The following is a 27,256-nucleotide window of genomic DNA, read 5'->3' as shown; positions in this document are numbered from 1 at the left end:
CCAAGTCAGAAAAGCATGCATATATACAAAGCTGGATCTTAGAGGAGCTTACCACTTGGTACGAGTAAAAGAGGGCGATGAATGGAAGACTGCCTTCCGCACCAAGTATGGGCTATTTGAATATCAGGTCATGCCCTTCGGACTTTGCAATGCCCCGGCCGCCTTTCAATATTTTATGAACGATGTCCTCAGAGAGCTCATAGATGTGTGTGTTGTTGTTTACATTGACGACATCCTCGTTTATTCTTCATCGGAATCTGAACATCGGAAACACGTGAAAATGGTCCTCGAAAGATTGCGTCAACACAAACTTTTCGCTAAGTTGGAAAAATGTGTTTTCAACGTGACTGAAGTTGAATTCTTGGGATTCATATTATCACCTGGCGGAGTACGTATGGATTCAAAGAAGGTCGATGCAGTTCTGAAATGGCCATCACCATCCTCCGTAAAAGGTGTGCAAAGCATGTTAGGCTTCGCTAACTTTTACCGCAGGTTTATCCCCGAATTCTCTCGAATAGTCCAGCCCATCACTGCCTTGTTAAAGAAAAACAAACGTTTTGAATGGTCTACCGAGGCGGAACAAGCTTTCCAGGATTTGAAGACTAAATTTATCTCTGCACCAATCTTAAAACACCCTCGCCCCGAACTCCCCTACATCGTGGAAACTGATGCTTCAAGCCTTGCCATGGGGGCAGTTCTATCACAAAAGGACCCGGTAACCAATCAGTTGCATCCCGTGGCATTTTGGTCCCGCAAATTCTCGCCTCCTGAAATCAATTACACGATTACTGACAAGGAACTTCTGGCTATCAAGTCTGCCTTTAAGGCTTGGCGGCATTATCTGCTGGGGGCCCGACACACCGTTACTGTGATTACGGATCACCGAAACCTGCAATATTTGAAAACCGCAAAAGCCCAATCCTCTAGACAACTCCGTTGGGCATTATTCTTTGCCGAGTTTGACTTCATAATTACCTATCGACCTGGTACAAAGAACGGTAAAGCTGATGCCCTTTCTCGGATGGGAGTGGAAGAACACTTGATCAACCCTAAACCTGTACCAATCATTCCCGAACAAAGAATTCTGGGTGTAATCGCCACAGAATCCATAGAGGAAGTTAAGGATAAAGCCAGGCAACTTGTAACTCCAGCAGACATACAGAATTGGCATCTGCAGGGAAAGGACTTTGCAGTAAAGGACAACTTATTGTATTTCCAAGAACGATTATACCTACCCAGCACAGATTTACAGAAAAAAGTAATCTCCTGTTATCACGATTCTTTAATGGAAGGTCATCCCGCTATGGCCAAGACCTCAGAAAAGATCAAGCGCTACTTCTGGTGGCCGTCTTGGAAAAAAGATATTAGAGACTTTGTAATGTCTTGTGGAGTATGCGCCCAAAACAAGAGTCAAAAGGAAAGACCAGCAGGCCTCTTACGCCCTATTGACATCCCACCTCGCCCTTGGCATACGCTTTCTATGGACTTCATCACCGATCTACCTCCATGCTCCGGATACAATACGATTCTAGTAATCGTGGACTTATTCTCCAAGATGGCGCATTTCATTCCGCTCAAAGGCTTGCCAACAGCAGCAACTCTGGCCCGAGAATTTCTCGAAAACATCGTCCGACTACACGGTTTTCCTTCGGTTCTAATTTCGGATCGAGGTAGTCAATTTATTTCTCATTTTTGGCGAAGTTGCTGTAGGTCGGCTCAAATTGATGTGAGACAATCGACCAGTCACCACCCTCAGACCGACGGACAAACCGAGAGGACCAATCAAACTCTGGAACAGTATTTACGCTGCATGCTGCAACAAACTGAAAAAACTTGGAAAGACATCCTTTGGATAGCCGAATATGCCTACAATAACTCTGTCCATTCGGGAACTGGGAAAACACCGTTTTTTCTTTTGTACGGCAGTCACCCTCGAACCTCGGAGTTGGATTCCCTCCAAGATCTTGAAATACCAGCAGTAGACTACCTGCATTCTACAATCACCCAAGCCTTTAAGGAAGCTGTTTCTCACCTTCAAAGGGCTAAAGAACAATACAAGAAAGGAGCAGATCAACATCGGAAGGAAGCCCCTCAATATCAAGTAGGGGACCAAGTCTGGTTATCCACCAAATATCTACCTCTAAAAGGGCCACGCACATTCAACCCAAGATACCTTGGTCCCTATTGCATCACTACCATAATAAACCCAGTAGCGGTCAAGTTGGACTTGCCCCCTCACATGAAGATACATCCGGTCTTCCACGTCTCTCTATTAAAACCCGTGCAACCTCAAACCCGACTAACTAAATCTCCAAAACCCATCCTAGTTGATGGAGAACTCGAGTTTGAAGTCAAAAGCATTCTGGACTCCAAGATCTCCAAATCTAAACTATTTTACCTAATTGACTGGAATGGCTACGGCCCCCAAGAGAGATCCTGGGAACCTGCTGAATATGTCCACGCTCCTCGCCTAATCAAAAGATTTCACCGAACATTTCCTGACAAGCCAAAACCCCCGGAGAAGCCCGGTTTGGGAGGGGCCTTGAGGGGAGGTACTGTCATGATCTCTGCTTCCAAAAGGTCAGGGTTTTCCCAACTCCCTTGGAAGCAGATCCATAACCCAGGTTCCGAGGGCCAACCAGTCCCAATTGGGACCTTTTGGACCCAGTCCTGGCACCAGTGGCACCAGGCTCATAAATGTGCCCAGTCCCAGCGCTGGAAGCGCCGGGCTCATGATGCTTGGGTGGACTTACCTGCAGCAGACCATGCTGCTTACTTGCCTGCCAGCTGAGCCTCTGATCCTCTTCTGTTTGGAACTACTTTTCCTGTTGGGTGGGGCAGGAGCCACTCCCTAGATTCAGAACACTGGAACTCTTCTAGAAAGCAGGAACTCTTTTCTTACCTAGGCGTGGCTGTGGAAGGAGACACCTAAGCACTACAGGAGGCTATTTAAACCACACCCGGTGGATGAATCTTGCTTTGCGTTATTCTGCATCCTCTGCAGCAGAACGCTCATCGTGTCTTCTGCATCGGATCCTGGGCCTAAGGAAAAAGGCTTACCATCCTGAATCCAGTCTTCAGCAACACCTATAAAGACAAGAAAGAACAGGTTAGCATTCCGGCATCTGAAAGACAAAGGCTTACCTACTCTTCGTGCGCTCCGGAGGTCTTCACACTGCATTCCGGCATCTGAAAGAGAAAAGCTTACCGACTCTTCGCACGCTCCGGAGGCCTTCGGCGCTGCATCCTGCATCTGAAAGACAAAACAAGGTGCGTTTAAAGACATTGGGGAACTTTGATACTCACGTGCCATTACTCCTTTCCACATCAACCCCAGTGGGTATTCCGGCACCCTGCAGCCGCTCCGAACTCGTACCTGCAAAATAAAAGACAGTTAGAGCGCATCGTGAAGCAGGCAACAAGCGCTTACTTACGTGCTTCCAAGCGCTTCTATTCATCATACGGACTCCATCTTCAACTCACTTCAGCCCGTCATCCGCCATCGCCGGAACCTGCAAAACAAGAGAAATCATTGCTAAAGACTTTAAAGACAATAGAATTACTCGAAACTTACCGTTCGTGCAGTAAACGACGGACAGCAGTCCTCTGAAGTCAAGAGGCCTGCGCTACCGATCCAGTGAAGAAACTGGTTACAGCACCCTGCCCCGAGGCAGATGGAGAGCTCGGCATTCACTTACCTAAGGTGAGAGCGTTAACCTTTGGGGGTCTACAGGAGAGCAAAAAAGGGAAGAGATAGGGACACCCCAATAACCCCAGTTCATTAATCCCATATTTTCTGTCTGCAGACATCTTACTCTTGAAGTCAGGCATACAGTGCACAGAGGTCCAGCCCAAAGAGCCAACCGGGTGCTACACATCACCTTTGAAGATACAGTAGTCGCCCAGTCAAGACCGGCGCCTCTGCGAGAATCAGGTGAGCGTTACACATATTCAGTATGGACAGTTGTGAGTGACTGTTTGTAGCATAGCTCGTTGGAGGTACATGAGCCAACGGGAAGAGGGACTCTCTGGACATAGTTCCCTACCGTATATAAGGTAGTGGACATCACCACAAAATTAAAACATATAGCTCTCTGTCGTAAATAAGTCAGTGAGATCGCCCATGGTGGCACACTAACACTAACACTGAAAATGTGGTATTCCTGAAATGTAGGCCTGAGGTCTCTCTAGTGATTACACGAAAAATCTAAGCAAAGATAAGGGATTCTGGACATTGGGGCCACAAATAAAACAAGGGAATTATGCTCACCAAAATACCACCAACCACGCATACCAATCACGCATACCAAATATGCATGTATGGGTGCTGAAATAATGCATGTCCACTGTATTATTGTTGTACATGGCCCAATCTGAATACAAGGAGTGATTATTGCTAAGTTATTTTTCGGCGGTAAGAAAATACCGTCAGGCCCCAAATCTCCACAAAATACCCTACAGTTCCCTCCGCGTTAACAGCAATGGTACCTGTTTTTTCTAGTGAAAGAAGTAGCACCATTTCTGCTGACAGCGCCTCGTCCATCATCTTCATCATTCTTCTTCCCACACCTGCCTACTTGTGCCCATAATGCTCAAACACATCTGTATAATGGACGGATGCTAAACCTCGGTACAATGGATACAAAGGTCAATTAGCCTCTGGGATTTTGGGAGATTTCCCAACAGATTGTTGCCTCTGAATGCGCATGTTGGTCTGGGTAAGTGTTAATCACATCATGCAAGCCTAATCAGCATGTATGTGCATGTCTATAGCTCTATAATTGACATGTCGGGGGGTCTGCACAACACATGAAATCGGCCAAATCTGAAAGAGTACATTTCCCTGTTTCTGATGAAATCATAAAAGGTGTAATCAGTGGGATTCCACAGTGTTTTAGGCTTGGCTGTTTTTGTAACCAGCACACTTCAGAAAAACAGCCAACACATACTCCTAGAGTGATTGAAAAAAAGAGTGTAGTGTTAAGACACATTACTTTTCGCAAGTATGTGAAGTGCACATTGGACACTCACATACACAATGTCACCCTGCTCTCTTAGATGAAGTTAGCAGGAGGTGATTTATTTTTTTATTTTTCTGTAATTATTGTGCATTTAGTTAAAACAAACCTTAAGCACAGTTACATCGTTTTTACATATTAATTACTTCTTAAAATTACACCTGATATTAAAAAGTTAGGTCCAATAATATTTGGGATAAGTCTTGCTGCCCTATTCTGGCTAAACTCGAGGGGTTGCTGGATGGACAAAGGAAGATTAAGGAGGAGGCTGTTGCAGTAATCTAGCCTGAAGAGATCCAGAGCATGGGTAACATTGGGTCTCTGGGGGAAAGTGTGGAAGGGTACAATTACTTTGGGAAGGAAAAGCTGAAAGTGGGACTTATTGACAATGTACTGAATATGAGGGGTAAAGGAAAGGGTGGAGTTGAAGATGACTTCAACATTTCTGGCTTCAGAGGAGGCGGCATTGGGGAAGCTCATGGAGGAAGGCCAGAGTTAAGGGGAGAAGTAGGGTGGAGGGGATACAATAGGGAGACTCTTGGTTTTGCTGACGTAGAAGCATAGGTCATTTGCAGCGCACCAGGCCTGGATGGCAGAGAGGCAGTCAAGGATGAAGGAAGGCGCAAGTGTGTCAGTAGGAAGTTTGAAGAAGAGTACTGTGTCATCTGCATAGCACAGGAATTTGGGGGAGAATAAGGCAATGACACGTTCTGCCAGCGAAATGTATATGTTAAAGATGCAGGGCAAAATAATGGAGCCCTGGTGTACACCACAGGTGGACGTGGAAGTAGGGGAGGGGAAAGGGCCAAGAATGGTTTTGAAGTGATGGTCGTTTTGGAATGAGCTAAGCCAGTCCAGTGCCAGCTCAGAGATACCAAGTGTATCATGGAAACATTTCATGAGGATGGAATGGTTCACTGTGTCAAATGCAGAAGAGAGATCAAGGAGGATGAGGACAGCAGGGGATTTTGAATTGAGGGATGCAAGCAATTCTTTACGGGGGTTCAAGAGATCAGTGTCCGTGGCTCAGAAAGCTTGGAATCCACACTGGAGGTCATGTAGACCGCCGACCAGTACGTTATGTGGTCTGAGTTGTGGGAGTGCCAGTTTTCCCAGGAAGTGGCTGATGGAAATGGGGCAGTAGTTCACTGGGCAAGAGGGGTCTGCAGATGGTATTGTAAGGATGGGGCGCACAAGGGAGTGCTTGAGAGAAGATGGAAAAGTACCAATAGCAAAGGAGTGGTTGCAGAGATCAGCAAGAGCCTGGGGGAAAGAGGAGATGTTGCCCTTGATGGTTCTGGATGAGCATGGGACAACCTGTTTGGAAGAGGCCTTCATGGATCCTGATCCTGAGATTAAAGTACTCAAATTCCAATTCACACCAATAACACCAGAAATCATGGCGGAGACTCTCTCTAACATGAATTGCACTTCATGCCCTGAAAACATACTGCCCCCCAAGTTTATCCTAGATAACATAGACGTTTTTTCACCCTATCTTTGCCGTATGACAAACTCGTCCTTTAGAGACCAGACCGTCCCTACTAGCCTAAAAACTGTCACAGTCACACCATTGGTTAAAAAACCCGGCCTTGACCAGCAAAATCCAGCCAATCTCCGCCCTATCACGAACTGCAACTTTTTGTTGAAAGTTCTTGATAAAGTGGTCACCCAACAACTACAAGAGTACGTGGACAAGCACGATCTGTTACATCCCCAGCAATCAGGATTTCGAAGTGCACATAGCACGGAATCAGCATTACTTGACCTTCAATCCAAGATGCTAGAAATTCTGGATGGAGGCAAGGCTGGCCTGCTTGTTCTATTAGACCTCTCGGCGGCGTTCGATCTATTAGACCACGGTAAACTCCGTGAGGCCCTGGGAAAAGCAGGTAACTGTGCCGAGGAAGCTATTAATTGGATATCCTCTTTTTTGAATGACAGAAAATCCAAAATCACATGGGGTGGACACTCCTCTGGCACGAATCCAGTGGATTGCGGTGTCCCACAAGGTGCAAGTTTCTCCCCTCTCTTATTCAATCTTTATATCCGTTGCCTCTGCGCCCTCCTCTCACAGTTGGGTATTTACTTTACCAACTTCGCAGATGATACCCAACTGATTATAGAACTCAGTGGAGACCACATCACAGACAACAACAGACTCTCAGCAATCTATAATACTATAGAAAGCTGGATGAAAGCCCACTGGATGTGTCTGAATAGTTCTAAAACTGAACTCATGACTTTCGGATCTTCAAAAGCCCTATCCAATTTAGGCCCAGCCTACTCATCTTTTACTATTAAGGACTCCAACATCCTGGTCTCTAATAAGGTGAAAACACTTGGCATATACCTACAATCCTCATTAGGAGCAGATGCTCAGGTCACTTACCTCAAAAAAAACTGTCAATACTATCAGAGACTACTACACCGTATTAGGCCGTATCTTAATGCCACAAATTGCGCCACTATTGCTAGAGCCACGATTTTGTCCCGACTGGACTATGGGAATGCGCTGATGCTCGGTTCAAGTAACTCCTGCATTAAACAATGCCAAATAATCCAAAACAATGCCGTCAGAACCATCACCGGGAAGTCCAAGCGTGAGCATATTACCCATGAACGCAGAGGCCTTCACTGGCTCGCCATTGAGGAGCGCATTAAATTCAAATCCTTGACACTGGTCCACCGCTGTCTTTATGGCACGGCCCCCACATACCTAGAGAAGGAATTTCGCTGGTACGAACCAAGCCGCTGTCTTAGATCAGCAAAAAAAGGGCTACTCAAAGTTAGCCATACTAAAGTCAAAGCTAATGGACTCAGGAGAGCTTTCCCTACCAAAGCTATAGCACTCTGGAACGAGTTGCCTGACAATCTCAGATGTGAAAGTAGGTACTTGCTATTTAGGAAGCAGCTGAAAACATTACTTTTTCGGTAAGCCGTTACATATTCAGCACGGACTCCCTTGAGTCCCCCGTCCTTTCTTTTTTATGTTGTCCTGTGATCTGTCCTCTCGTGTGCTTGTCGCGCCCTGATGCTTGCGAGCTCCGGCGCGTTACAAATATATAAATAAATAAAATGGAGTTGGCAACTCTGATGACTTCTTCAGGGGAGACAGCCACAAAGAAGGAGAAGGAGGAAATAGGAGGCTGAGTGGTAAGGGGTTAGAGAGGGGAGGGTTGTGTTGGAAGAGTACATGACAAGGATGTTCAGTATGTCCATGGTTTTTTAAAAGAGGTGAGAAGCACGTGTGTTAAAAAGGGACTGTGAAGGAGCAGGGGCTTTTGTAGAGTTCAGCTGTGATGCACAGCACAAGAATGGAAGTACACAAATACTCGCCTCTTGTACTCCTGGCAGGATTATGCTTGATGTATTAATTCAAAGAGGCTGATGTCAGAATGGAACGCTGGCCACCGAAGCAACTGCTATGGAAGACATAAGCAGAAAACACAAAGCAATGTGATACAGCAATGTGATACAGCAATCAAGGATAAATGCATGCTGAAGATAGGATGCACACATGTGACTGCAGACTTCATTGTGACAACATACAATTGGTAAATAATGCATTCAATTGAATGCAGCAGTAACATGCACCCAGCTTCAGCCAACTTGAAGCTGAAAACACCATGGTGCAGCATGCATGGGACATGCATGTGAAAAAAAACAACACCACTAAACATAATCTGCTGGTATATAACATAGCATCCCCATAATAGGCATCAATGTTCACATGGTTGTGGGTTGTACCTAGTCCTGCACACCATAATTAGGGAACCCTAAGCAAGAGAGGGAAAATGTGCCGTCGGTCCATAACCCCACAAGCATTGCAAGGGATGTGAAGTGTCCCTCATTGCATATGGTCAAAGTTCAATTATACACACACCAGCACAACCATTGACACCTGTCACAGGCCACAAACAGCCGGGCATGCAACCCACTTTCAAACCCCCAAGAAAGGCCCCCACAATTTTGAATATGAAACCAGTGGCCCCACCAATACATAAAAATAACACCATGACCGGACCTACCACCAGAACCACACCCTGTGAAACATGCACCCATGAAGAAGTACTGGTGCCCCACAAGACAAGTCAATCCCAAGTGATTACACACAGTGCAAGTCTCCCATGCAAACACCACACAAGTGCCTGCTAATGTCCTTCACTTACCTGCACAGGTTACCCACCTGCCTTGTACATGATGCACACGATTGGGAGACGCTGCCCCTAAATGCAATGACATGCATAGCAACAACAGAAAGAACATGCACATCCATGACAACACATGAATTGATACAGAAAATATGCAGCGACCACCCACTTCAAAAGCACCACATGGTGCAAGAGGGTGACAGGACATAGATTGGGATCTGTCCATGAGTGCAGCGTACCACAACAGAGAGAGGGAGATAGAGTGACACTGAGAGGGAAGGCCAATTAAAAACCACATCAAGGAGTACACTGCCTGGATTGGAGATGTCCAATGACATCCACTACATCACAGTCGGTGCGGCCATAGATGAATTGACCGAGGGAGATAACACAGTGACATGAGTACCACTTAAATAATCATCCCGGCATGGTAGCATACCGAGCAAATATAAGTTAAGTTACACATGCAGCAAACATGGTGACCAATGACGCATGGTCAACATGCAAGACAGTGCTCCTGCTTATCCGCTGACTGCACTGACATGGTGTGAATCCCGCATCACCTTCAATCGGAACTGTATCTCCAAATTAGGGACAGTGTCTGGTGGAGGGTATGGGGACCATGGGCATCGAAGAGTGCAAGGTGTCTCCTTCAGGACAGCAGTCACTGCCAGATCACGGATTACTGAAACAACATGGAAGAAGACATTACAACAGGCATAGTGAAGTACCATTCACACACCACACGTGCAAGGAAACACTGAACCCATCGTTACCTGCACATGCCAGCCTGTTCACCACCATGCAAACATGCAAGGTGACCTCACAATGCAAGCCTGCATGTCCACAAACATCATGACCTTGAGGTGTTAACAGCACACCTCAAGGAAAAAATAACTAAAATAATAAAAATAAAACCTGGAAGAAGCAACTCAAAAATAAAATGGCAACATCCAGGCCTGGGGGCAACTAAAGAATAAACATATATATATATATATATATATATATATATATATATATATATATATATATATATATATATATATATATGTATATATATATATATTCACTAAAAAAACTTTGTTAAGGGGACGTTATGGTTAAGTTGCCCTACCAAAAACCTCTGCACTTCACTAAAAAAACTTTTCAAACGTGCCATTATGGTTCAAAATAAAACTGAAAAACCCCTACAATTCGGCAGTTATGGTAGGCTAAGCGACCATAACTGCCCGCACCACTGTCCTCTGCTAACACTAACACCCAGGATATGAAAGATGACATCACTGATGACATCACATGTTATGGTAAGCTAAGCAACCATAACTCGCGCCACCACCGTGCACTGCTAAGATTAACACCCAGGAAAACAAAGATGACATCACAAATGTCATTGATTTCACTACCGTGGCCGTTTAATATGTATATATATGTACACGGCCACGGTAGTGGCTGTGTAGTTATGGTTAAGTTGATGTTTCCATAGGAAGAACACTTTTTGGGCAGCCTATAACTCCGGTACCCCTGGACGAATCCTCACCAAACTGCAAAAACAGTATATGGGCCACTCTGCAAAGTTTGGTGATGTTTGGTCCAGGGGGGCAAAAGTTATATGGGGGTCCCAAAATGTCTTTTTTTCCCATAGACTGAATGGGGGAAAAACTTTGCACACACCTACAGGTCAAACCGCTGGACGGATTTTCAGCAAATTTGCAGCAGGGGCAAGGGCAGGGGCTTGGTCCCGAAAGCGTGCTTTTGTAAATTTGGTGACAATACGTCCAGTAGTTTCCTTTAAAACGACCAACAAATATGTCTCCCAAAATTAGTGATATCTATGTCCGCTCCGCAGTCACACTTCCCTGTTCGCTCCGCGGACAAGATACCGATTGGCTAGGGGGTGGTGTCCTGACCACGGACACGCAACGTCTTTGCCGATTGAATGCAGCGAGCCGTGATGTGCGTCAGAATGTATGGATGCGCCCGACATCTTGGATCCGACGACAGCACGGTCGCAACCAGAGGTAAAATGCTGTTCGGAAACTATTTTGGTCTGCTACAGTGTTTGCGGAGGTCCAGAGATTAAGAGATGGGTGAAATACTGTACTTGTTTAGGCGGCAGGTGTTAATGATATATTCACCCTGCCCAGCTTGTCCTGGATGTTTGTAAGTACTGAAAATGAGGGGTCTCATAAGGATAGTACTTCAGTCCGTGCTGTACGCAGGCAACTTCAAACTGTTCTAAGGAGACGCGTGGTGTTAGCGAACACTACAATTGAGTAGATGCTGTAGTTCCTATTTTTGTTTGTATGGGTTTGCTACTAATTTATACGCTGTCATGGGTGTGATATGCTGCAGTGGTTGTGGCCGGGGCCTAGAGTCTTGGGTGCATGGCCGTAGGCCGTAGGCCATACTCCCAAGGCGCTAGGCTCTGGCCACAACCACCGCAGCTATACCTACACCCGTAGTCTCGCTTATTGATCAGGTGTTTGTGGGGAGGGACTAGAGTCTTGGATGCATGGCCAAAGGCCATGTACACAAGATCAAATTTGTACGTAGAGAATTTATAAGGCACTATGGGTGCGATATGCTGTGGTAGTTGTGGACAGTAAGTAGAGTCTTGGCTGCATGGCTGAAGACCATGCACCCGAAAACACAGTTATAAGCACTGCAGTTATAAGCCCCTATGGGTTTCATATACTGGACACCCATGCATTCACATATATATGGCCTTACACCCAAGACTCTAATCTCCGGCCACAACCACTGCACCATATCACAGCTATAGATACACTAGTAGTATCAAACATCATTTTATACGTAGTGGACTTACATGCCACAATGGGTGCAATATGCAGTGGTGGTCATGGCCCGGATGTAGAGTTTTGGGTGCATGGCCTTTTTATAAGCAGTGAAGTAACAAGGCACCATGGTTTTTTATATAGCACATTGATTGTGGGCAGATGTACCTTTTTGGCTGAGTGGCTGCAGGACGTAGGCCATGCACCATACCCCCAAAACTCTAGGCCCTGCGCACAACCACTGCAGCATATTCCATAGCCACAGTAGTGGCTGTGTACTTATGGTGGAGTTGCTGTTTCCATAGGAAGAGTACTTTTTGGGTGCCTTATAACTCTGCTTCCCCATGGACGAACGCTCACCAAACTTTGTAAGAAACATTTATGGGGCACTCTGAATTTCTTTGGAAAGTTTGGTGATGTTTGGTCCAGGGATGGAAAAGTTATAGGGTGTTGTCTAAAATGTCTCTTTTCCCCATAGACTGAATGGGGGAAAAGGTTTGTGTCCGTTGACATGTGGCGCTTTCCCTGATTGGTTGTGGAACAGAGTGAAGTACATCAGCTTTCTTCGGTGCCCCTGCCATCTTTTATTCATGTTTTGGTGTATGCGGAGATCGCCAGTAACACATACAAAACAAGACAGTATTGCACTTGTCACACTTATGAAATACTATTTCAGAAGGTGACCTTTAAGGAGGGTGGGATGGGATGTGGCAGCACAAACTGAAAAAGTGGAGTTTTCTTGTCACCAAAGTCATACGGTTAAATGGAAGCTGGTGCTCACTGTACCACTACCAATTAGTGCGTCTGGGTTACAATGTTTTTGGAATAATATTGCCGTCGGACTGGCATATTAAGTTTTGAAAACTAAGCTCGCCATCTGCACTGTTTGCTGGAAACAGCGATTCTGGAGGTGTATGGGAGTAGCGGTTCTCATAATTGAATTTCAATATGTTGTTGCAAAGTAAGAATGTATTTGCCTTCTGAGTGAAGGTCACATGAGTTGCTTTTTCGGTTGCACGCTCAATAGGCCCACGCATACGAGTGAATGTATAAGGAGCAATTGTTTTTTTTTACCTTTTGCGAAAGGGAAACTTTAGAAGCAATTCAAGGAATGAAAGGGTCGAAAAAAATAGCAATTGATAAGGTTATGTTTTAAAAAAGTTTGTAAGGCACTTGCAATATCAGTCCACGAAGATTCTTCGGTGCGAATACGTTGGTGTCTGACTTGGCGAAAAAGAATGGAGGCAGTACACATTATGTAAGTTTACTTTTCACCATTATACACTGACCGGCTTTTTAATTTTAAATTACCAAAACTCTACTTGTGCCAATATAACTGAAGTATTATCTTTCTGCGCTGTTACATTTTTTCTCCAATAATGGAGAGTGCAGAGCTTCCGTGTTTGCAGGGTATGACTACACTCACCCTTTTTTAGCGTTAATATTTCTTGTTTGAAACATTACTTTTGCCCAAATAGCTTTGTGTATCACTTTGCACGTTCTTTTGGTCTTGTTTGAAATTATGAGATGTAATTTTTTTTACGTGCCCATTCATTTTGCCTGTAATACTCATTTATCGTCTTCCTGTGTAGTTGCCATTTTTTTTTACCTTACGGCGCATGCAGAATCTCAGCGTTTGTAGCCTGTTACTATATTTACACATGGTCAATAGTAACATTTCACTAAAATGTCATGTTTGACCACTTCATTTATGTATTACTTTGCACATTCTTAGTGTCTTTTTTGCAATTTTTTGTTAGAGGTTGGTTATTGACACATATTTTCTGTTATGTTTTCTGCCCAGGTACATCTGGCTGTACTGTCCGTGCCATGGTTTCCAGATGCCAAGTGACAGCTTTTTTGGACGCCAAATACAACTGCTCGTGAGCGGTTGCCTGTCCATCACAATTATGTGGGATGACAGCCCAGGCCCGCTTTGCCTGTATGCTGAACTCGCTTTTCGGAGCATAATCACATCATTTATGGTGCTGTAGGCCGAAGGTCATGGCGCCTTCTTGGAAATCACTGTGGAAACAAAGCGGCTGCTTTAACCAAGAACGCATAATTTTTGTATGGGAAAAGACCAACGTGTGCCTCATCTTTAACATTTGAAATGACGCCCTTAGAAACATTGTTATCATTCAATTGAAAATGGGATTACTCTGATGGTCTCTGACAGTTTCTTGTTAAATAAACCTACTTTACGAACTCTAAAATGTTAACGTTTTCTTTTACAATCCAGTCTACTATTTCAAAATGTAAGTTATTATGTTGTACGTCGCTGCATGTTTATTTACAGGTTCTGCGTCACATCACATACTTTGTTCTTTTTGCAGGCTACCATGGAAAGGGAAGAGGGGCTATGTATGAAACAACCGCCTTTCCTTTCCATGGTGGCCCTCTTGAAAAAGGATTTTGTTTTGTAATCCGACCCGCCAAATCCGCGCCGGATTATAACCAGTAATCCTATTTTTCAGTAGCACACGTTACTGCTTTGCAAATCTAGACTATTACTGGCAAAGATTATTGCGTCTATGTATTTTACTGAGAAATATGAAGTACATGGAGTGTACGCAATTTTTTTTGTTTAAGTTTATTTACACTGTGAATGGTCGCCCTTAACGGAATATTTACTTTGTTTACGGGTGGCTTTATTTTTTGGTACGACAGGTAATAAGGCAATTTGCGAACGGCAATGAGCAAAGAGGCAACAAACGATAATATGGGCTGGTAGATGCACGGGGAAACATTTTGTTTGTTTGTTATTTGCAAGGTAGCAGCACTGTTTCTCATGCTTCTTCATTACAGCAGTGCTGTTTTTCTTGGGGAGGAGGGATGGCTTTAGCTTATGTCATTTTCAGATAAGTAGAACTTTTGCTAAAAATATATACGGTGTAGTGCATTGGTAATCGCTGCCTACCAATATGTTTTGGCGCTGTGTAAGGGAAATGTTGAAGGTGGACTTTCCTTCATCAATATAAAATCTATTTCCACACTGACCACAAGGCATAGATCTTACTGTTAAGTGTGTACTGATTCTGGGACACGTCACTGTGCTGTATGCCAGCATATTGTCATGTGGCATTCTTTGCAAGGTGTATACTGTTTAGCAAAAGAACCTTGTGAAAGGGACGTTATGGTTACGTTGCTCTACTGAAAATCTGTGACATTCAGTAAAAAATGTTTTTATTCAAATGACGTTATAGTTAAATTGACCTACTAAAAACCCTGTAAAGTTCACTCAAGAAAAACTTTGTTAAGGGGACGTTATGGTTAAATTGCCCTACTAAAAACATGTGCAATTCATTAAAAAAACTTTACAAACGTGACATTATGGTTCAAAGTAAAACCGAATAAACCCTAAAATTCGACTGTTATGGTAGGCAAAGCAACCATACCTCCCCGCAGCACTGTGCACTGCTAACACTACCACCCAGGACATGAAAGATAGCATCTCAAATGTCATTGATGACATGTTTTTGTTCACTGCCATATATATGTATATATGTATATTCAGTAAAAAAACTTTGTTAAAGGGTCGTTATGGTTCACAGTAAAACCGAAAAACACTTGACATTCGCTAAATATGGTAAGCTAAGCAACCACAACTCGCGCCACCTACGTGCATCGCTAAGACTAACACCCAGGACATCAAAGATGACATCATAAATGTCATTGATGACATGACATGTCAACAGGCAAACACACATATCCACATCCAAGTCTGCATCCACCACATGACACACCTGTGTTGACCTGGCACAGGGTCTGTACACGATGGGAACATGTAAGTGTGAGAAAACAAAATCCCAGTTGATGAATGGCTGTGAGAGTACCACCTAGCCAAGGTCGGTGAATCGGAGATCAGGCCTCACAACGATTTGACTCAGGAGCGATTGCCATAGTGGCAGCGGGATTGTGCACAGTCTAGGCATATGAACACTCACCCTGGGAACACCGTAAACCATGTTGGTTGTCATCTTGGATGTTCTATTTAGCATGGAATCACCTACATACATGTGTGAAAAGAGAATCTATACTGTGCAAGGCATGAAGTGTAACTCGTTTTTCAGACACAAGCACATGTCTAGCAGAGCAGAGTCACTGACAGAAGGGAGTCAGCTAACAAGATGGCAAATTGTAGTATCAGTTTGCAGATGTTGGGGGATGAGTACTGTCATACCGCCATGTTCAACTGATGTTCAACACATGTGTTGTATCCACTCTTGTGTACACTGGACAGGAGTCAGTACACCACGACATGATTCACCCGGGGCAGTCATTCAAATGCAGCCAGATGTGCACCACAATCATACATCTTGGTGATGCTTCAGTAAACATACTCAGGATGCACAATGTTGGGCACTCACCGGACGTGTCCTCGTAATTTTCCAGGCCTCCCACGCCTTGCTCCTGCTCCATTAGAATGAATTGTCTCATAGCCTTTTCATGCTCAGTTAGCTCCTCCTACTCTGATAACCCCCCTCCAGTTGCCAGAGCAGAGGTGAGGTTGGCACCCAGCTTGGACTTGGTGTGATGGGTGAGGTCATTCCAGCACTTCATTACTTGTGCAGCAGTGTGCTTCTCAAACCATAACCATTGATCTCATCCGTGACATGCTGCCAATGAACCATATGATGAGCAGGTGTATGTGTGCTCCCCTGTTGCTGGCACATGTCGCACTGGTGCATGGTCACATAGACAATGAGGATCTGGAGTTCTTCATCATGGAAGCTCCTCTTCCTCAACGTGCCAGTGTTCTGTTCTGTGCCATGGGGTTGAGCCTGTTCCTGCTGTGCAGGCTTTGCCTTCTTGACACATGGTGATGTTGCCCCTGTGTGGCCAGGACCACTCTTGGCTCCAGATGCCAGACCACTAGTGGCCTGGAGCATGGCATTACCCCCGGGGTTGGGGCTGCTGCTTCTTCTGCACGCCCCTTACCCTTATAGGCTGGGACATCTGCTTCTGCTGCACGTCTCTTACCCTTCTGGGCTGGGACAGCTCCTTCTGCTGCATGCCCCTTACCCTTCTGGCCTGGGACAGCTGCTTCTGCTGTACGTCCCTTACCCTACCGGGCTGGGACAGCTACTACTGCTGCACATCCCTTACCTTTCTGGGCTGGGACAGCTGCTTCTGCTGCACATCCCTTACCCTTCTGGGCAGGGACAGCTGTTTCTGCTGCACGTCCCTGGACCCTTGGGCTGGGACAGCTGCTTCCACAGGAGGTCCCTGAACCCCTTGGTCTGGAAAAGATGCTTCCTCAGGACGTCCCTGACCCCGGCCAACTCTGTCCCCTTTCCCTCTTGAGGCCTTTCCACTCATGTTCCAGGTGTAAGGGAAAAAGGGAAGGCACACCAAGCAATTGTCCTGGGCAATTAGAGTGAGGGGCAGTGTAGGTGATGAAAGATATACTTCTGTGGTCCAGTAAAGCTCAAAAGTACCCCAGATGTCAAAAATATGGTATGCGTAATGCACTGGCACCCCAAAAAAACTATACAATACAAGCACAAATCCCAGAAAGTTACCCAAAAGGTAAGAATCGATGCACGTGATTCACAGGGGCACCCAGAGTTAGAAAAATGCATTCACGACTCACTGTTAGCCTCACAGAAAAAAAAAAAGAAGATGAGCGTATGAACGAATTGCATGGCACCCCAAAATAGGCAGTACTCCATTCCTCTGTCTCCTCCCCTTTGCACGCATGTTTGGAGTTGCTTCTACATGTACATATGTATCTCCTAATATGGCTTGCTCAATGCCTGTGCACAGCCTGTATCACGTAAGTTACATGCTGAGGGCCTTTCTTCGGATTTAACTTGTCCACACTCATTTTTTACGTGCAAAGTCCCATCATTCTGTTTCTGGCTGCCATCCTAGATATACACAGAAGACTCACGCTCCTGCCAGCATGCCTTTTTACCTGCCTCCTACTGCCCTGTGCTGCCTCCTACTTACCCATCTACTGCTGCCTGTCCAGTGTGTGTGCATGCTGCACACCTGCACTGCGTTTGGAGCGCCTGCTGTCCAGCTATTGCCAAGGCTCCTGTCCTTGACCTTGTGACCACCTCAGCTGCTTCATCTGACTCCCACTGTGCTATACCACCATCACCGCTCCGCAGCCCCGCTCCAGGACCACCTTGCCCAATCTCACATGCCTCAGGGGTAGCCATGTCTGCACCATCATCTTCAGACCAGAACTGCAACCCCACGGCAGCGAGGCAGCGGGCTGCCCACTTCACCACCAGGGAAGTTGACATTCTGGTGGAGAAGGTCCTGGAGCATTATGATTCCCCCCTCAGAGGCAAGGAAGGATGTCAGCAGATCTGGGACGGGATAACAAATGCCATCAATGCGGAGGGGTTGGCATCCCACACCTTCAAGATCATGCCCAAGCGCTGGGAGGACCTGAAATCCGGGACCCACAGCAAGGTCCTGCGCTACATCCAGGCTGGTGCCACGGCGAAGGTGCACTGTGCGCGCAGGTGCCAGATGTCAGCTACCAACATGCGGGTCCTGGAGAAGATCTACCCAGCCCTGCACACCCAGGTCTGCGAGTAGTGTGAACGTCTGGAGTCGACTGGTCAGTATCCATGTAGTGCAATGCTCTACAGTTTGTGTGCTCTGTGCATGTCACAGCATGTTGGCAGTGAGGCCCTCAGGATTGCAGCAAGTATGCTTCTAAGACGGATGTCTGCATGCATACCCCAGACATTGCTTTCCATGTGTGCTTTCAGATGATATGTATTTTGAATGACCTATCACTTACATTGTGCCTTGTAGTGCTGCCTTTCAGACCGTGCACATGCAATGTTACTTGTGTCTGAGACGTGCCAGGCTGACAAGTCTGATCATTGAGGTAGTGTTCTCTGCGTCATGTGCATGCATGAAGTTCATGTGTATCTGCCAAAGATGGGAATGTGTGACTGGGCATCACTCGCACCTGGATGCAACATGTGCATTTGGATGTCTGGCTTAGTCATGTAGAGGCATTACAGTTCACGGGACTCTGATGTCATTGGTCATCACACTGCTTGGGGCCTCTCAGTTGATGTGTGTGCATGACATGTGCATGTGCTTGCTGCTGTGGCATGGTGACATATGCAAATGATGCATGTGTGTGGAGCATACACAATTGAATTGAATGATTGTGATAGTGGCAAGTAGCCTGATGTAAATGTGTGGAGTGATGGCCAGGCATGTGTCTGCATGGATGTGGATTGCATGTTCATGTGTGTGTGTGTGTGTGTGTGTGTGGAGTTGATGGTTGTTCCCTTGACTAGTCATGTTCATGTGAATTTTGGTATTGCCATGCATGAATTGTTGCAGTACACTGATGTTTCTGTTCTGTGTCTCCTTTTCCACAGTTGCATCTGATGCAGAGGGCAGAGCCAGTGCTGGCGGAAGATGCACTAGAGTCATCCAAATTGGAAGAGGGGAAGAAGGAGGAGGTGGCCGTTGTAGTCCAGCCCATGAGGTCAGGTGGGAGTGTTGAGGTGGGCGTGCCTACTCCAGGCCTGTCTGAGGCGCATGAGGCTGTGCAGGCCACTGTGGAGGTGCATGTGCACAATCTATTCCCTGGGCCATCGGATGCAGCAGTATGCACCTACTGGGATGCCTCCACCCAGACCAATCACGCAGTGTCGGCTGATGTGACCACCCAGACCGACACCCCCTTACCATCTGTTGTTGCCATTTTGGATTATGTGATTCCCCTGCAGGCCGGGTTGGTGAGGTGGACAGCTGTCATTCATGATGATGTGCAGGCTACTCGTAGACTGCTTGCACATCATCACAGTGAGTTTACTTGCCTCATAGGGTGGCTTGCAACATGCCTGTTCTGTGTTGTGCTCCATGGGATGTTCCCTGCTGCAACCCCCTCCTTGTTTTCCTCCTGTGTGCGCCAGTCATCCTCAAGGGTGCCTTCTGGCCCAGATACCACCAGGACCCCCTGTTCACCAGTCCCACCCACATTGTCCAGTCTGGTGGAGCCAACATCCCTGCACGAGTTGGGAGTTCAAGACAAATCTGCTGAGGTGGTCACCGTGCCTATACAGGCACCAACAGGGTCACCAGCAATGGAGGGACAGCAGGCACCCAGAAGCAGTGCACGTGCCGTACGATGCCTGGGTAACGTCATCAGCTTGGAGGGCGTCCGTACATAGCTGGCACCGGCACTGGTGCAGCAGGTGGCAACAAGGAGGAGGCTATCTTTTTCAGGGCAGAACATCCAAAGGGGGCAGGTGCGCGGTGTGAGGTGGGAGGCACACCTGGACCTGAGGGACAGTAATGTCTTCCGTGTTCAGAGGATATGGACAGAAGATCAGGGCAGAGAGGCAGCAGGCTCAGGAAGTGAGGGTTGTGTTGGCCAGTGCTGAGATTGCCCTGCATGGAGAGAGGAGGCAGTCTCCCATTCTGGAGGCCACTTGCAGGGAGGCCAAGGAAATAGAGACCCACATGCTGGATGACCAGCAAGAACAGAGGGCCACATGAGGAGTGAGGACGCGGCGCTGGACTCAGCCCTGGTGGAAACGCTAAGTGAGATTGGAGAGGAGAAGGTGGACTAGCCCGCTGCCTGACTACATAGTTCTTTAAGTGTAGTTTTTCATTTTTTATTTATTATTTTCCCAAGACATTGAAGACATTCCTTTCCCGTTTTTATTGTATATAGTTGTTTAGGCATAGGATATTCCTTTTATTACATATTTCCCATGGACTACTTTGCGCTTCATTCCCAGTTTATTTGTGTACATATATATTTCAAATACAGCGTTCTGTTTATTACCTTCCATGCTTCATGCAGTTCATTTGTGTGTTGGCCTCTTTGATAGTTCTATTTTCAGTCAGTGCATCTCTCCATTGCCAGTCATGTGTCTTGTGGTGTGCAGGCTTGTATGTTGTTGTTGCTAGGATGGGTACGGATGGCAGGATGCACATATGTCTGACAAGTGCGGTGGGTCCATCAGACAACTGGGTCTGCACTGTATGTTTTCATTAGCATTTACCTTAATGCCTGGGTTGTAATGAGGCCCATCGTCTACGGAGTGAACCTGCATGGACCCTTGAAAGACTTTGTCATCTGTGGACTCAAGCACTAGTGAGTCAGATAGCCATGTTGAAGCAGAGTCTGCCTTGGCAATTAGAGGCCTTACTACAAACATTGCACCTCAACTAGCATCTAAATTGAATGTGAAAATGGCTAGTGTTGATGCTCTGATGGGTCTCGGCTCAACAATTGCAAATGAAAAGTGTGAATTCAAATTAATATTTGCAAAGCTGGTTGACTTAATTTTGGAAAACTCTCAGTCCATAGTTGTAGTGGACACTGCAAAATAGGGAAAACAAATGTCAACTATCCTTACCATACGAAAATGCCTTGAACTTAAAGGAGGGAACTAGTACACACCCCTCATGCCGTGATTAAGGATCTTGAGCTGAACACCATAGAGGAAGAAGAATGGGACATCGAAGAAGTCACTATTACTCCCCATTCTGAAAAGGAGGAATTCCCGAGTGACATTGATAGCCTGATTCTTGGTCCACCTAGGAGGAGAATAAAACCCAATCGTACAAAAAATAAGAAAAGCCGCCATCAAGAGAAGGGAGATGTCTTGAGTACTGATCGATCCCATGGATAACCATTTTAATGGGCACCCTGTTGAAACCGCTAAAACATTGTTAATGCACACCATAGTCGATGGTACAACTAGGGAGGTGTACCTTCAAGGTCCAATGGATCATTGGTTCTATGTTTCTCCTAGTTCACTTAAATCCACAGAGCCCTCCTCCTCCCCTGCATCAATGATCAAACGGAACATCAACTGGCCTTGAAACCTCGAACACAGCGGTAACTTTACCCGTATTCTCTAGTGCACGTTTCAAGATGGTTCAACACGATACAATTTCACTATATTCATCTTCCTGTCCAGCACTGGTTAGTCCACAGCATTGGAAAGAACAAATAGTAACAGAAGTGCCACCCAATAAGAAAAGCTTGTTAGATGATGACATCAATTCATTGTGCAAATGGGTGAGGCTGAAGGAGATTCACCGGACCAATTGTAGCCTATCACTGAATCATAAAGTTATTGTTGAAATCTTTGCACAAAATAGTGGATGATCATTAATTAGATCTGACAACATAGATTACATTGAATTACCCAAGTACTATAGCCCGACCAAATGGGCAATACTTGAGTTTGTTTCACCTCTTATGGTTGCCCTGTTGAACACTTGTGTAAATAAACTAAAAACACTGGAGTTCAAACTAATTATCTGCTGAAAGCAATCATTATTTACCATTGACTACAGTTAAAAAAAGTGTCATTTGTTAACAACGACATCTGTAATGACGCGCAATCATCATTCGTAATGTGTGTCTCTCATTGCTTGCCCCACATAACTTGAAAATAACTAGTTAATATAAAAGAAAACTGATCGATGGATATGTGAATTTGTGCCTCCTGGGTCAGGCTGACAAAGAACAATGCTTCCATTTCTGTCATGGCTATCTTGGGTACGTGTGGTATCAGAACCTTTTGGGGACATCAGAGGGGTTAGGCACATTTAACAACCAAAGATATATTTATGCTACAAGAGACTTGGCTCATCGCCAACTTGAATCCCTATGGATATACTGTCCTCTGTAATCATCCAATAGGTGCCCATAGAGGTCTTCCCTCTGGTGGCCTAGCCATATGAGCTCGAACTCGATTCATTCTTGAACTCTTTAAAGCTGATCATTCTCTTCATCAGGTAGTTTCAGCTTCACTTACAGTCCCGCAGATGGACGATTATCTACGATTATAACCCTCCTTATGACATGGCTACACAGAAAGTTCAGCACCTGATTACATCTATCTTATTTAAATGGTACAGGAGATATCCAGCGAGCAAAGTGTGGATTGCTGGGCACCTCAATGTGCATGACTTACATCTAGTCACGATTGAGGAAATAGGTATGGAAACACTTTCTGTCAGTATCGTGGATCGTCGTTGGCAGTGATTTCTCATGGCACATTATACCTCCCTAGGGCAAATCCTGGCCTTCCTCGTTCCAAACACTCCTGGAATTATGGCCAAGCAAAATCTCTGCTGGACTGCTATTGCAAAAAGAAGAATGCTTGGTTCTTGTGAACCTTTAAGCATTCATCACAATGAGCTAAGTTATTATGCCACTATTGCGTGGACTTCCAGGCTGGGTAATTCTTATACTACATCTTTTATTATCATCCCAGTCGGGATAAACCTTGCGCGAAATCGTATAGTATGGTCTGGAAAAACAATTGTAAACTTCAATAGCTTTATTATAGAATACCAAGACCAGTTGCTATCCTGGCTAGCAGAACATGTCTGGGACATTCAGCAGCTGACAACTGGTATAATTCCTTGTCTATGTCCCAGAAAAATGACTTCTCTGGCAAAAAACCCTAAGCAAATTAGGGCACCCTTTGACCTCATGATTCATCAGAAAAAGGCATCCTATCGCAGGGCGAAAGCAAGGGTCAGATGTCAATTTACACTCCTTCCACATGAGAGAAAGTAACAACTTACAGCATAAACCACACGCTATAAAAACTGATTGAAGGCACATAAATTCTTGTTGGACAATACAAACTGGCTCTGGCTTTTTAGACCCTGTGAAGCAATGATAATCGTAAAGGCTGGTCAAAATGCATGGGCTGTATAGTTGGGGCCACCCCTGTTGAACTGCATGTCGTTTCTGAAACTCAATGGGTTGCACGCATTTTCGAGTTATATAATATCGATTCTGAACCGAACTAGGAAATTGTTTCTCTGCCCACTGCACAGAGCCTGTTTGGTGAAAATTTCGATTCAGAAGAAATTGTTGACAAAATCAGAAAATCAAATCTTTGCGGGCTCCTGGGCTGATGGCATGGCAAATGTAGCCATGAAGGGAAATCTTATATTATGGGCACAAGTTCTGCTAAATGTATTCAGACAAGTTGAGAAAAGTATTTTTTCACTGCAAAGTTGGCACAAATCCAAATTGATCCTGGTGCATAAAAGGGAGTTAGGAATGACCCCACAAACTATAGACTATTAGCCATGTTAGACTCCAGCTCAAAGATATTTTCCAGTTTTCTTCAAATAAAACATAATGAATGGGCATTGAAAAGTTAACTCTTAAAGCCTTTCAAGACATGGTTCCAAAAAGCACACAGCACTTTAGATAACATCTGTGCCATGCAACATCTCATGGCAGAGGCCAGTGATTCCCCCAAGTGCAAAATATACTGCTTTTTCATTGATTACAGCAAAGCCTTCGATCTGGTTCTACATCAGCCTTTGTGGGATAAACGTCTGCTGTCTTTTATAAAACTACTTTATAGAGACACAACCGTTGCCGTTCGCTTGACACAGGAGGGTGAGATCACAGATTTTATCCCCAAAAATGTGGGATTAAGCATGGCTGTGTACTAGCACCCCTGATGTTTAACCTTTATATATCAGATACGACTATTGCACAGGAGAAAGTAAGAAATATCACTCCTAAATTAAACAGAGTGCCCCTTTTGTGGCTTGGCTATACAGATGATACCATTCTTTTTGACCAGACCCCATTATATGGAAATTGGGAGAGGATAACCTTGCAATGGTGGATACTTATATCTACTTGGCCTTCTCTCTCAAATGAAATCACACCCTTAACTTTCATAAAGAGTTTATAGTACCCAGGATCTGGAGGAAGTGGCTGATCATCAAGCATTGCAAGACCTGCAAAGGAGGCAATAACTTGGAAGGCCTTGTTGCCATCTGTCGAATGAGTATTATACCTGCAATACTATATGGCCTATAAGCACTTCCTCCTGGCACTGGTCAAATGGCTAGACAAAATTGAAGCCAAAACATTACCCTCAATGAGGAATTTCCCTAATTCAGTGCCGGTTCAGGCCATGAGAATGGAATTTTGTCTTTGTTCGCTTACCACCACTTGGTTTGTACAGTGCTCCATCCCCTATTTCAAAATGATTTATCCCCTGAGTCAAGCAAACAGGCTATTGAAAATTATGGCAATAGGCAAAGATGGAGGTAGAAAAAGTTTCTTCATCCACAAACTGGAGCAATCCACATTATGTCTTTTGACATCCTTGGATTTAGAAATGGCTTTCATCAGCGATGTACCTAACTGGGACCACATTTTGAAATATAAGGCCACAGAGAATGACAAAAGTAATAATCTTGATTAACTTGCACAGAAGAAGAGCTATAAGCTATTTTCAACTCAAAGTTTCCCTTTAAAAGGGCACTGTCCATATCTCACTAAAACTACCTATCGGTAAGTAAAGAGATTTATTATTTACTTACGGTTTAATCTCTTGCCTACAGAAGAATATATGGGCTCCTGGAAGTACATCCTCCTGGAAGCCAGACAATGTCATATCTGTCACTCGGAGATTGAAACCGACCGACATATTTTGACTAGGTGCTCGTCACTGTACCCTCTATATGTAAGAGGTTACAGGAATTATGTGGGACACATTGAAAGTATTGAGTCGGATCCATTTTGGAATATGTTGTACGGAGCAGAATCCATTGTCATTACTGCAGTGGCCTATAACATATGGAATCATGTCACCCGGTGGTTTAATTCTTTTTTCTTATTGATTGTAGGCATTGATTGTTGAATATTTGTCATTAACTCAGATACACTGGGCCTGATTCATGGAATGGGGTGCAGAAATGGCGCAAGGTCTGCGTGGCGAGAAGGACCCTGCACGAGCCGTGGCGCAGAAAAAGAATTGCGTGCCACGCATATTCATGGATTTCAAGACGCATAACTGGCTGTCACATAAGTAACAAGTTGCACGTTGAACACCCTCAACACGCTTCAACGCACATCGAAAATCAAGCTAAAGGACTAACACGGCGCAAGCCTCCGTGCCACACCAGGCCCAGAAATTGCATGCCCTCCGTTGCAAGCACAGGCTGCACCCCTGCGAAATCGTGTGTCCTTCCTCACAAGCCCAGGCTGCACCCCATCGAAATCACATGCCTCACCTCGCAATCCCAGGCCGCAACCCAGAGAAAACTGTGCCCTCCCTCGCAAGCCCAGGCTGTACCCCTGCAAAATCACGTACCCTGCCTTGCAATGCCAGGCTGCACCCCAGCTATAAGGTGGGCACCCCTCATAAGTGTAGGCTACAGCGCTTACCAAAACGTGAGTCCCCCCTACACCCTCGGCACCCATCCTATCCACATACCCCCCTACTGTACATCAACCACTGTGGTCCAGACACCAATGCCCAGCCCCCCATCTGTGACACCCCCCACAAGCAGCTCCCTCCAGACTAGATACCACCCACAGGCAGCCCACTCCAGACTGGACACCACCGCCCTTAACGCCTGATTACCATTTTAACGCCTGCTTTTAGCAGGCGTTAAAATGCAAGGCGCTAACCCGCCTTGGTGCTAATTACGGCACCGTAATTTACGGTGCCGTAATTAGCACCTTCCCCACTCCCATTATGCCCTATGGGGCAAAAATGGGAATGGGGAAGGGTAAATGGGGAATGGGGATTTACCGCCCCACTCACCTTGGAATGGGGCGGTAAATCCGCCATCCACCATGGTGTAAACAGAGTTTACACCATGGTGGTAAAGTAGGGAACTTACCGCCTGGGTTGTAATGAGGCCCGATGTTTGCGGGTTGTCGATGGATTCATGACTGTATGTGTCATCCAATATACCAAAAAGTGGGGCAAAAACAACAACCGTGCGTGTGCTCGTCTGAGTAGATATACTCCGAAATTAGTATTAGTGTGTAGTTTGAGTCTACTTTGAACCTCTGCTGCATCCATAACTAGATCTCAGTAGGAAGGAATGGCACCCAAGAGCAGAACAGCAGACTTGCAGCTGACCTCGACAGGGTATAAAAAGCTAGCTCTGATGGGGGAAAAATCTGACTGCGCTATGTTCCCATGCTATATGTATTCTACAGATTGTCACAGTCAACCAAGCTTCCGTATCCTTAAATATGAGCAGCAGTCCATGTGTCTATAACAAAAATGGGAAGAATGTTACACAGTGTAATGTCAGATTCAGAAAAAGAGTTCCAAGTGCCACAAAGGTGATCATTCACTTACCAGCTGGCCCAGCAGTTCCACACCTGGCCGCGTTCATCCGCTCCAGCCCCGCTCCGATCAGTCATGTATGAAATTGAGAATTGGCAAACCTTGGCAGGGGCAGCAAATCTACAACTGCCACACCTGCCCTTGGATGCCCTTTGCAGCGCTTCTCGCATTGAGTAGGGTTTTATGGGTAGCTGCAA

Source organism: Ambystoma mexicanum, chromosome 8 (assembly GCF_040938575.1).
Source record: "Ambystoma mexicanum isolate Mex_15411 chromosome 8, UKY_AmexF1_1, whole genome shotgun sequence".
In the NCBI taxonomy this organism is placed as follows: domain Eukaryota; kingdom Metazoa; phylum Chordata; class Amphibia; order Caudata; family Ambystomatidae; genus Ambystoma; species Ambystoma mexicanum.
This window is presented reverse-complemented; position numbering follows the sequence as displayed.